The sequence below is a fragment of the Cyanistes caeruleus genome, chromosome 11 (assembly GCF_971803275.1).
Source record: "Cyanistes caeruleus chromosome 11, bCyaCae1.hap1.1, whole genome shotgun sequence".
Classification (NCBI taxonomy): domain Eukaryota; kingdom Metazoa; phylum Chordata; class Aves; order Passeriformes; family Paridae; genus Cyanistes; species Cyanistes caeruleus.
Window position 1 is genome coordinate 2956516 of NC_141711.1, and position 12749 is coordinate 2969264.

Genomic DNA, 12749 nt, shown 5'->3' on the forward strand with positions numbered 1-12749 from the left:
ACACCTTCCATGAATCCAAATAACATGAACCAGCTGCTTTGCAGGCTTAAACAACAATCAGGCAATGATAAAAGCTGCAAATGCAGCAGAGTGGGCTCACCTGCAGTGCCATGCTTGCCTTTAAATCCACCCTTTTGCACAGGTGTGCAGTGCAAAGCCACACCTCATGCACTGACTTTGCTGGGACTGTTTTTGTGAACACACCATTATGCAAGGAAAAAGAAATCAAACATGAAAGCAATGGCAATTAAAGAAAGGAAATGAAATTAAATTCTATTCCGAACTTCTTCAGCCTCAGTTTGTTCCTGCATTTGATGAAGTGTCTCTGTGTTTACTTACCTCAAGCCCCAGTAATGAGGGTTTGAGATATTCAGTGTCCTAAGTTTATTAGTGCATGCAGAAAAGAGTAATCTTATCTACTTCTACATTTTTTTTCATTATGAAAGTGGAAGGGAAATTTGGACAGTTGTGTTTTATCCCAAGAATTGTTGGAAGCCAATATCAAATGTCCAATGCCGTTGGAAGGATAGAAAACATCAAGAAACCCATTTGTACTCAAACATAAAAATATCCCTTCCAAATCCCACTTCCTCTCCAGAGGTGTTTATTAAATTGGGAAAGAAGGCTCAGTGGGTTATCCTTAACTCCAGAACCATCCTTCTCCCCATCCAAACATTTCCATGGGGATCTGCTCATCACATCCCTGTGCTGGATACTCTGCTCTGCTCCCAGCCCCGTGCAGATCCAAACATGAGGTTTTCCTGAAAGCTACGCCTGTCAAACACTGCAAAAAACACCCCGAGTTTTGCTTCCTTCCTGACAGCCTTTATTGCATTTCAAAGTTTACATCTCCCAGTGTTCATCAGCCTGTTTTTCCTCTTGACAGTGTGTCACACAGTGCTTTATCTTCATGCCTGGATCACCCACTGACCTGCTTGGGCTGTGGTGATTTATCCTCATCACACAAATAAGAAATAAGGTGTGGAAAACAGAGATTTCTGCTTCAAATTCAGCCAGTCAGTCCCTAGGAGCAGCGCTACTCTGCTTGCTTGCTCCACTTTTTATTAATAAAATAAACATTTTCTGTGTTCATGCTAATTTATACACAGCTCTCCCAAAGTGATACGCTAGGACTTCTAAAATATTAAACACTGCAAATATTCAGAGCAAATTTCATCTTCTCTATGGTATTTTTGGCTGTGGAACAGCAGACTGTGATATGAAGTGACTTATGACTCAGATAAAAGTCCTTTATTTGTAGTTCTTCTTGGTTTTCTCCAACAGAAACAAATCGTTTATGACTATTAACAAAGGGTGGATAATACAGTCAATCAGATTGAGCCTTCAGGCTTCTCAAAACTGTTTAGGTTTACAGCTGCTTTTGTTGATTTGTTGAGAAACCATAGGAGCTGGGGGAAAAAAAAAACAAACAAAAAGTACCCCAGCACTGAAAAGAAGATCCCATTTTGGTTATCATTTTAGTAGATTAATGTTGCTTGTGGCATTTCTCCTCTACACTTTATAGATTATGAAATCTTGTTTCTTATGGCAACCACAGCTGATGGTGTTGACTCATTATTCACACTTCAGTGCAATCCAATGGGGGTTTGTAGCTGGGTTTTTAAATGGGTTTTAATTCACTTGATTTCATGCAGAACAACGGTTCAGCCAGCACGGGGTAAATTTTGAAGGTGGTGAGTAGGAGGTACAGTGCAAGCACAAATCCTGTTATTTGTTAATAGGATTTGTCTGCATCCCTGTGTTTATGGCTTGGGAAATGCAGGGCTGTGCCTCATTTGCAGAATAATCCCATTGGGTTGGTTTTGAGCAGCAGCTCCAAACAGACCTGGAGTGTCCTGCTCCTCACAGGATGGAGCAGCTCTGAGCAGGACCTGACCTGGGGTTAAACTCCCAAGGAACTACCAGGGACTCCCATTCCTTGATTTACTCGGGTGCCCCGGTCACTCTGCTCTTTATCAGTGAGTTTATCAGCTTTAGAGGCAAAGGGCTGGCTAAAAGCTCCCCTTAAAGGGTGATTTTCTAATTATTCACACCATGCTCTCTTATTAGTGTGATAAAATGTGAGGAGTTCCACTAAAACAAAAGTGTTTTCCACAATCCAGCACCTAAATAAGTGCCAAAGAGGGCTTCACAAATCATACATAGAGAGCAGCCCCAAAATGAGCTTTTCTGCCACTGGTGGAACTTCCACTGACCATTGTGGCTCAGTAAATTATTTTATTTTATTTTACCATTTTCATCCCCCTCCCTCTTACAGATCCTGAGCAAGGAAATAGTTGTTTTCCAGGACCACTCTCCTCAAAAGCATAGAGATGATGCTTGAGCTCCTTCCTTGCTCTCCTACCTCTCTAAAAAGGAAATCAGGCAAAACTTTTGATGGAGGAGGAAAAGACCTCCCAAGGGTGATATCAGCAGAGAAAATGGGGTGCAAATCACCAAAGAAAAGGAAAACTAAAAGCAACTTAAAAAAAATAACCCCAAACCCCTTAAACCAAATCACTGCCTCTGAAATTTTCATGACTTGATGTGCACGGGGCGTGTGTTCATGGGAAGAACCTCGTCTGTAAATAACAATGAATTTTTTTTCACTGGTGGGATATTATTTGTAGTGAGAGCACCATCATCCTTAAATCATGCTGACAGCCAGGTTCCTTAAATCAGATCCCGGTGCTGTGCTCTGGGAGTGGGAATTGTGCAATAATTGGCATTTTTGGCTCGCTCTGAATCCTTCAGATTCAGAGTAAAAGACCTTTCTTCTGTCTTTCATATCCTTGCATATAATTAAATATTATAGAAAAAGAACAAGTCCATTCCTCCTCAGGGTCATAGAAAAGGGTGACTTTATATTAAAGTGAGATTCACAGGTTTAAATATTTTCTAATATTTTTCTCCTGCCTGGTATGACACTGAGGTTTTTTTTTCTAATTAAAAGAAAAAATTGTATCTTTGCAGTGTTTAATTCCAATTCTCTTCCCATCTTGCTGCATTCTTGAAAGAGGAAATCATGTCAGACCTTGGTGCCGTACCTCCAAAGAAAGAAAAAAATCATATTTAAATCAAGTTAATGAGTCACTCTTCCCATTCTGTGCATTTTCTTCCATTACACTTGGTCCATTGGTTCATCCATTTTTAAAAGGTTTAATTTCCTGTTGGATCATTGACTGAATTTCTAACAGGTTCTCCTTGCACTGTGAGATCATGAGGCAAGCAGCATTCTGTTTGCAAGCACACAGGAGTGCCTGCACTAAAGGCAGGAGCTTTTCTTGTTGGAGACCTGCTGATAAATCATTTCCACACACCAATAAAATGAAATAATTATTACTTTGGATGCTGAAGTCATATCAAGGCCTTTCATAACACCTCTCCTTCCTCCTCACAGGTACTTCCCCTGTGGTAGCAGTGTTTCCAGCCGAGGTGGGTGTACAGAAAATAAAGCTAATTTTGGATTCAGGTGCTGGAAGTATTTATGGTGGCTGTTTAGAGCCCCTGCTGCCCTGAAGTGACAGGCTCAAGATGCCACCACAGTGTGAGCTGGGCCTTAGAGGGAAATCAGGGATAATTTCTCCCTCCATCCTCTGGTGTCACAGAACTCCACTCAAGATCATGATGCATTTCAGAGATGATGCCATGCCTGAGCTTTTTGAAACATGGAATTATGGAATAGCCTGAGCTGGAAAGGACCCACAGGAGCTTCAAACCCAGCTCCTGGCCCTGCACAGGATAACAATCCCACCCTGAGCACCTCTGGGAGGGTTTTCCAAAGGCTCCTGGAGCTCTGGCAGCCTTGGGAATGTTCCCATTCCCTGGGGAGCCTGGGCAGTGCCAGCACCTCTGGGGGAAGAACTTTTCCCTAAAATCCAACTAAATCAGCCCTGGCCCAGCTCCAGCCATTCCCTGAGGTCCTGTCCTTGGCACCAGGGACAACAGATCAGTCTCTGCCCCTCTTCCCTTCTTCAGGAAGCTTTAGATAGCAATGGCTTAAGAACTTCATTGGAATATCCTGGGGGACAAGGTCTGATTTTCAAGGCCATGGAAATAAGTTTATGAGACATTCTTTGTGATGCCAAGAGGTAGCAGAATATCAAGTAGGCCAGAAAACAACGTGCCAGGTGAAGGAGGCAATAAAGAATTGCTCCAGACCACAGATACCATCTGAATAATGATCTTCATTTTTGGGAAATAAGGCCAGAGCTTCTACTGAGAATATGTGAGGACTTAGCAGCTGCATTTTAAAAGGAGCAAAGCAGCTGTAAGGCACAGGGTGGGATTGTTGGGGTGTCCTGTGTAGGGCCAGGAGCTGGAATTGAAGATCCCTACCAGCTCAGGATATTCCATGATTCCATTCCATGGCAGTTTTTCAGCCTGCTGGGTTTTGGAGAGGGAACAATTGAGGGAAAGCAAGGTCCCTGTGCCAGTTTTAAATGCACATTCCTGGTTCAGTACTTTTGAGAGCCATCGGGAGCTGCCATCAGGCTCCTTTTGATAAGAGAAAGCTCAGAAGGGTTTTCACAGAAGCTGTAAGGATTGCACAGGCTCATACCCTGAGAAAGGTTGGAAAGTTAATCCAATTTGGTGATCTATCATCTTGTCAAAGTTTTCTGATTGTGTTTGTAGCAGTTTGGTAAACAACCTATGTCTAAAATCAGAGCATAGACGAGGCAAATTTATCCCCCAATATAAACCTGAGTGACACAACACCAACATCTGTGGGGGTTATACACATTAAAACAGCTACATTGTTTTGGCAGCTCACAGGCTATTCCTGACCAAGGTAACCCTGGATTGCAGGAAATCCAGCTCCTCTGCAATATTCCAGATCATTAATGCAAGAAAATATGCACAGAAGGCCTTCAAAGGGGCCTTTTTATTCTACATTAACCAGGAACGCGATGTTGGTAACTGCAGCTCTCAGTGCAGAACTGCAGCTCGTGTCAGACACTGCACACTGACCTGGAAAAGAGCGAGGGAAATGGCACAAATCCCTGAGAAACCTTGGAGGAGTCACAACCACAGTCAGCAGATCAACACCTCCACAAGAGGCTGTTCCCAGTGGGATCACCCCCTCCTGGTGGCTGAGAAAACACTTCAGGCTCTGACCAGGAGGAGGAAAAGGAAGAACAGAAAAATTTGTGTCCATTGCAGTTCACTTGGTTTTGTAGGCATGGAAAAGATGCAGAAGAGCCAGGTTCCCATAAGGAGCACGCAGGAGAGTACTTCCCCACCCCACTTGGATTTGGGGGATTAATCTCTGGAACCTCTGGATCTGCAGCTCCTCTGCAGGAGCTCAGAAGTGGCTCCTGTGCCACCTCCTGTGCTGCTCAGGTGTCCAGCAGCAGCAGGGTGGAGGTGCCAAGGCTGTGGCTATCCAGAATCCTCATCTGTGGCAGGATTCAAGCCAACCAGAACCTGCTGGTGCCAACATCAGGCTGGCCTGAAAGCCACCTGCACACCCCACATATCCCAAAACACTGATGGAACAACACTGCCAGTTTTTCTCACAGCCTGGCTCCAGCCAAATGAAGATTTAGGATTTTGGAAGAGGAAATTTTGGGTTTCCACAGCACTCAGGCTGTGCCAGGCACCAGTGTTGTTTTTCTTTTTCACCCTATGTAGGATTTCTTTTGGGTTTCATTTACATCAGCCACACTTTCCCTGAAATTATTATTTAATATATGCAACTCTAATGGTTATCTTGATAAAAAATCTGGGGTTTTACCCAACTGTGGCCAGTGCCTTGAGCAAGGGCCTCTCACAGCTGGTGGAGCAGATCTGCAGTGAGAACCACCCTTACTTTAAGGACAAACTGAATCATAAAAAATGGCAATAATTATTAATAATTCACGTAGGAAAAGGGAGAGGAAGAGGCAAGGTTTTATTGTTGGATCACTGCCTCTTTCCTAGCAGGATTTAAAACAATGAAAGCAGCCAAGGCTACAGCCAGGTTGTATTTCTTCCCTCAATGGCTAAAATCACAGGAAGAGGGACTGCAAATATTGAAGAAGATTCACAGTTACGCTCATATTTGCATAATATTCTTCACTCTCTCTTTCCTGGCTCTCTTGAAACCTGAATTGCTTTTCACAGCACTTGGGAAAGGAAATACGTTATAAACACTTTTATAAATATTTTTTTCTAATTTAACACTGAGGCAAATCTTCATCCATTTAGTTGAACACTGACTGCAAAAGGATGATAAAGACATTTGTTTAAAGTCTAATGCTCCTACAGTGTGAGAACTTTGACTCCATGCTCTTTATTAGGGGGCTTTAAATAAAACACTGAGCAACTGCAGAAAAAAGATACTCAGAGCAGAACTCGGGGAAAATGTAGAACAAATTATGAAAACAGGCTTTAAAAATATAAACACATATTTAACACTGAGGAGAAAAAAAGAATGACAGTCATGCCCTGTATTAGTCACAAATCCTTAAAGCTACTCAAAATTATGGGCACAGAAGACACAAATATGTGACTGTGACTCATATATTTGAAAAACTAAAGTAAACAGATTAATATTCCCTTGCACTCTCCATATTTTAAGGACTTTGAGAATTTAACATAACATTCTAATGCTAAAGTCCAGCTAAAAACACCATTTTCGTGTAAAACTCCTCCTTCTCTAAATTTTTAAATTATCTGCTCAATTTCATGGGTGATATTTGGTTTCTAAAAGCTGGAACAACTTTCACATTGAGTCTTCCTTATTGCCTTTAAAATATTATTCTAGGAGCTGCATATTTTAAAAAGAAACTCTTGCCACCAGCAGGTCCTTTTATCACATTACAAACACAAAAGCTGATTTTTAAGAAAAACTTCAGTTGTTCTTTTGCACCCTATGTAGGATTTCTTTTGGGTTTCACTTACATCAGCCATACTTTCCCTGAAATTAGAATTTAATGTATGCAACTCTAATGAGCGTCTTCATAAAAATCTGGGGTTTTACCCAACTTCAGTCAGGGAATAATGTTAACTTTCCTGGGTTTTAAAGAAATGCTAAAGTTCTCTGCTGTCGTGATGAGCACTGTGAATTTTTTTGTCTCGTGCAGGTTGAATCAGCCTTTTTCCTCCTTTGAAGCATCAAGGTGGGCATTGTGATGGTGGAAAAGTTGTTTAAATTTGCAATGTAGGTGCACTGCAATCAAAGGAAATTATCCATTCACCTGTTACGCTCCAAGGAAGGTTTTCAGTAGAGCTGGAGCTTTTCCAAGGACACCCAGGACCAACCACCACCTCCTTCCACATCCTTGAGACACGTGGGAATCACAGCCAGACATCAGCACAGCTTCACCCTCCCCTTTCCATCCATTTTCCATTGACAGGGAATGCTGGCTAGGAAAATATTCCTCACTGAAAGAGTGAGGACAGGAATTGGAACAGACTGCCCAGGGAAATGGTGCAATCACCATCCCTGGAAGTGTCAAAGAAGGTGTGGATGTTGTTCCTGGGGACAAGGTTTAGTGGTGGACCAAGAGTTACCTCCCAGGAACCTTTCCTGTTCCTTGGCTGATGATGGTGCAGCATAATTCATTCAGCTCATTCTTTCCCTCAGGTGTTGCTGCTGTTCAGGATTTCCACAAAATTCCCCCCACACTGATCCATAACAGCTGAGAAATGCAGCTTTCTACAGGGGGTGAAATTCCCTTTAATTTTGGGGCTTTATCAGCTCTGTGCATGAAGCTCTGCTATAGCCACATTTGGAAGATTTTAAATGGATTTAAGACCAGGGATATTTCTTGCACTTTTTTACAGAGGCTTGAATTGAACCTTCAGGTGGCTGCTGAATTGAATCCTTTTTATCCTGATTTTCAGAACTCTGAGAGTTCCTAAGGTAGGAGGTTTGTAGACAGAGCAGATGGTGCTGTCTTTTCCTTCAAGGACAAGAAAATAAAAACCACTGCAGTCAGATCTGGGCTCCTGAAATGGAGATTGTGGGGCCTCCCTGTCCAAGGCAGAGCTGTCGGGAACGCTCTCGGCTCTGAGGATAGCAAAGGATTATCCTGCAGGGAAAAAACCTTACAGCATTTCAAAGATAAAAAATAAAATTATTTCATCCTGAGTACAAAGCAGAGGAAGACAAAAGATTTTTCAGGAAGGAGTGGAAAAGCTGTGTTCATTGGAAATTTAGGCTGGATATTAGAATGGAATTGTTCACTGGGAAGAATTCCCTGGTGCCCAGAGCAGCTGGGGCTGCCCCTGGATCCCTGGGGGTGACCAAGGCCAGGCTGGACACAGGGGCTGGAGCACCTGGAACAGGGGAAGGTGTCCCTGCCATGGCTTTAAGATGAGCTTTAAGGTCTCTCCCAACCCAAACCATTTTGGAATTCCATGATTTTATGAAAATTGCCGAGCAAAAATTGTTGTAGTCTGAAAGTAAGGGGAAGCTTACACCAAATAAATAGAGCTTATTAGATTTACTTGCACATATAAATGGGTGTCTATGAGGTTTTCCTGAGCTTCATGCAGGAATCAGGATTTGTGGAATATGGAAGAATCAGGATTTGTGGAATATGGAAGAATCAGGATTTGTGGAATATGGCTTTTTATTTTTAACTACTTCCCAGAGTGCTGCAGTAAAGTGCCAGTTGTGTTTTTGGTTTCTGGAACAGGGACACCAAGCCTTTTTCCAGTAGATATTTTTTTAAAGTTCTCACCAGTTTTGGCACAAAGAATTGCATTAAAACCCAACAGGACTTCATAAATTTGGCCCCAGTTCCATTATATGAAATAGGGATTACAGAACTGGTAATTTTCCATTATCCAGGAATCATGCTGACAGATATTTAGGAGAATGGAGATTTTCATGCATAACTCACCCTGAGTTAATATATCTTGAGGCAGTTTTAAGCCCCTGATGATTCACTGTGCACACCTGGCTCATTGATTTGTCCTTACTCTGCCCCCATGAAGCTCATACATCACTGGGGAAAAATACAGAGCTCCATATTCAGGAAAAGAGGAAAAAAAAATATGAATTTCCAAACCTGGAAGCATATATGAATTTTTTGTTTGAAAACCAAAGTCCTGTAAATATAACTAAGCACTCAATAAATAAAAGGGATTTTTTTTTTTTCAGATACAAGGTTGTACAAAAACTTTTGCATTTACCCAGCTGCAAACATTCCTGACAAGGTAAATCAACCAGAATCGATCAGGTTTTTATGAGAAATTAGATGTAAACTCAACCTCCCATTATCTGCCTCAATTTGAAACATTTCATGTGGAATTTGAGCTTTCCAAGAACAGAAAGAGTAAAAATTGTAGGATTAGTCTATTTTCTGTTTATCATTCCTGAAAAGACAAGGAGCACTTCAACAGGCTTCAGTTCTTGGTTATTAAATCCCAAAACACCAATAATTGCATTGAAATAAAGCTTTAAAAGCTTAACTCAGATTTTATATAAATCAAAAATCTATACAGACACTTAACTAAGTAAATTAAAAGAAACTTGTAAATATTTGTCAAAATTTCCAAGTGAAGTTCAAGAACAGAGGAATTTTTTTTTGCGGGCACAAAAAATATTCTGTAATGTCTCACTAATTAAATATTAGGCTTCAAATGAAGAAATTAAAATTTTGCTGCTCATTTCAGTGAGAGCAGGAGACAAGTCCAATGCTGGAAAAGTAAACCAATGAAGCTGAAGGTAGCAAGAAACACAAGTTAAAATTGAGTGAGGGCTGTAATTCCTTCTATAAATTCTGCACATGCTCCTGGCTTGGGAAACTTTTAAGCAGGACAAAGGATGCTGATGTTGAATGAGCTGTTAAATTTGAAAGGAAGAAGAATTTCTGCTTTCATGAGATCAGAGAAAGAGCTTTTTTCCTTGAGTCTTGTTGAAATCATAGCAAAAGGAAAAAAAACCTTTAGAAGCATTTGTGCTTTTGGAAGCGAAGTTTGTTTAGTCCTGCATAATTTCCCCTAAATTAAATTTTTCTGGGGATTACTAAATCCTGGAGAGAAATCTGACAAGGAAAAGGCAATTTACTGAAACTTGGTACCTCGGGGTTTTTTCCTCCATCTCCAGCTTTGGGTTGGTTGTTGGGTTTTTTTTTTACTCATTTGGGGTTGAAGGTGGGTTTTGGTTGAGATTTTTTTTCTGCAGTGCAAAACATTTCCTGTGAAATTTAATTTAAAAACAAAACTCTAGATGAGCACTCTCTGTTGAAAAATAAAACCTATGATTAGATATTTTTTTTCATCAAACCACACTAGGAACCCTACCTTTCGGTTCTGTGTCCAATTTCTATTTGCACTAAATCTGTTTTAAGGTTTGAGCTGTTGAGTTGCTTACCAGAAATTTCTCAGCACCAGTTTACACATGGATATTTTGGAAGTTTCCACTTCCAGCATTTCCTGTGATTTCACCAACAGAACCTCTTCTTTAGAGGATGAGGAGAGGCTTCAGGTCCCAAGCACAAGGTGAGCTGCAGGAGGTTTGCTCCTTCCATTCCCTCATGGGTGCAGAGTTGGAATTTCCATGGAGGAAAGAGATCCTTTGGTGCTTTTACCAAAATTTCCTTGCTGGAAGGAGGAGGGAACAGAACCAGGCAAGGCCCTCAGTCCCAAAAAGCTCCTTGATTTTCTGTCTTCCCAAAAACTCCTGAATTTGAGCCTCCTCCACACCAGTTCTCACCTTCCCTCTTCGCTGAGTTTGAGGGCAGCAGCTGAGCCCTGTTTATTCCAGGGATAAGCTCAGCTGCTGATTGGGTTGGGGAAGGAAAGGGAGTGCTGGCTGATGAGCTCCTCCTGACACCTCCAGCTGAGGCTGACATTTGTTTTCCAGCTCTTATTGGTTTCTAATTATGCCTGGATATTCAGAGGATCAGCTAATTTGCACTGTAAATTTTTGGAGGCAATTTTTAATTCCCTTCGCTCCGTTCGGAAATCGATGGTAATTTCATGGAATTAATAAATAATCAAACAGGATGGGACTAAGCCTTTTGGGATGCCCTGGAGATTCAGCTCAGGTGTGGCTGTAGCACTGCTCTGCCTCAGAAATCCAAACTTCCCAGTCCTGCAGGTGGCACAGACAAGAAAAATGAGGAGTTTTTGCTTCTCTTGTATTATCCCACTCACTGCAGGGAACCAGTGGCTCCTTTCTGCTGTGGGCAAGGGCAGAGAAATAAGGAATAGACACCAAAACTGGAGTGTGTGGGGAAACTGATGCCCTTCTCAATTATTGAAATCATGGAAAGCACCAATATCAGCACCATGGAAGCAATTAAGGCACAATGCTCCCATTTGTGTTTCATTTTTCTTTCCATTCCGTGCCAAAAACAAGAAAAAAAACCCCACCAAAACCTTATCCTTAAAATTCCAGATTCAGTGGTGTGTCAGGGATGATTTCACAGGAGCAGAGGAAAAGGATGAAGTGATTTTGTGTTGCTCACTGAAAACACTTCCAGTGTTGTTTCCAGAATGTTTCCAATAAACACATCCCGAAGTATCCCACAGGGGTATCCCTGTATAGAAATATTCCAGTTATAGATTGGAGTTGTTATTGCACCAGCAAGAATCCATCAGCATTTCAAGCTGTTTGTAACATTTAGCTTTCTACATATTCCAATAGAAATTCTGTATATTGGGAAGCTGTTCCCTTTTAAACATCCAGGCAAGCTTGAAATAATCGAGGCTGTTTAAAAAAGTTCAGGTAAGACCTGGGCACATGAACTGAGGCACCATCAACTGCTTTGCAACTTTATTTTTTATAGGAAAACTAAGATTATTAATATATTCACATAATTCACAGTAATCCCTTTATTTCCTTTGCAGTTTCAGTCCACTCCCTTCTCTCTCAGTCTCTTGTTTAAAGGGTGAAATCTTTTGTTGTTTGCAACCAAAGAGCTTTCTCCTGACCACCCCAACCTTAGTGAGACCCTACAGTGAAAAATCAGTCCAAATAGATGGTTCACTGCTAAGGAAAAAATGAAATAACTTTTTGACATCCATAAATTTAAGCCAAATGACTACAGTGGCACTCTGAATAAAACTCACCCAATTATTTACTCTTCTTTCCCCACCCCTTCCCTAATGATCTGCCTTAATTAGGTTCTCTGGCTTCATATGAAGATTTTCCCTTCTTTTATTCACATTTGGTGTAATATCATTGGTGTTTGGAGCAGAAATACTGAATTTAAGGGATACAGAATATAAAATCAGAACATTAAAATGAGCACTGGTTCCAGCTGAGTATCCCAGCTCCCTCTCCAAATCCAAGTGTTAACCAGGAATTATTTGCCACAGGAAAATATCAGGTCTGGTTTTGTGGGTGAGGACCTTCCAGACTGGTGCATTTGCACTACACAAATATTTGGGATTTTCCTGGTTCCTTCTCTGGTTCAGCCAGAGATTTGAAACTTTAAAACACCAGAAACTTCCACAGAAAAATGATTAATTAACAATTAATATATTCATTATCCCTAAACAGAAATAATTAATTAAAATAAACTCAGTTTTCCATGAGTGAAAACACCAACCTGATAAAAGCTTTTGTAAAATGGGTTTTTTGAGGAGCTGTGGCAATAAAGAAGTTTCTGTCTCTGTTGTCCTAAGCTCTGTCACTTCTGTTTAGATTTTAATCTATAAAAACATATAAAATATAAATGTTAATATAAATATAAAATAAAATATATAAAATATACAGCAAACTGATGTGAGCGTGCCTGAATTCCCTTTACCCTCCCAGAGAGGCTCATGATTTTTAAAGCAGGGTATGACAGCAATAAGGTCCA

The 12749-nt window shown here is 41.0% G+C and overlaps 1 long non-coding RNA gene across 1 annotated transcript; it reads right to left on the bottom strand.

Annotated features, from left to right (window-relative positions):
- Positions 1–4574: 4574 nt before the first annotated feature.
- Positions 4575–10637, bottom strand: LOC147650944 (uncharacterized). Its single transcript, XR_015274922.1, has 2 exons — positions 10240–10637; positions 4575–8018 (listed from the first exon to the last, which is right to left on the bottom strand). It is a non-coding gene; the product is annotated as an uncharacterized LOC147650944 (long non-coding RNA).
- Between the last annotated feature and the right edge of the window lie 2112 nt (positions 10638–12749).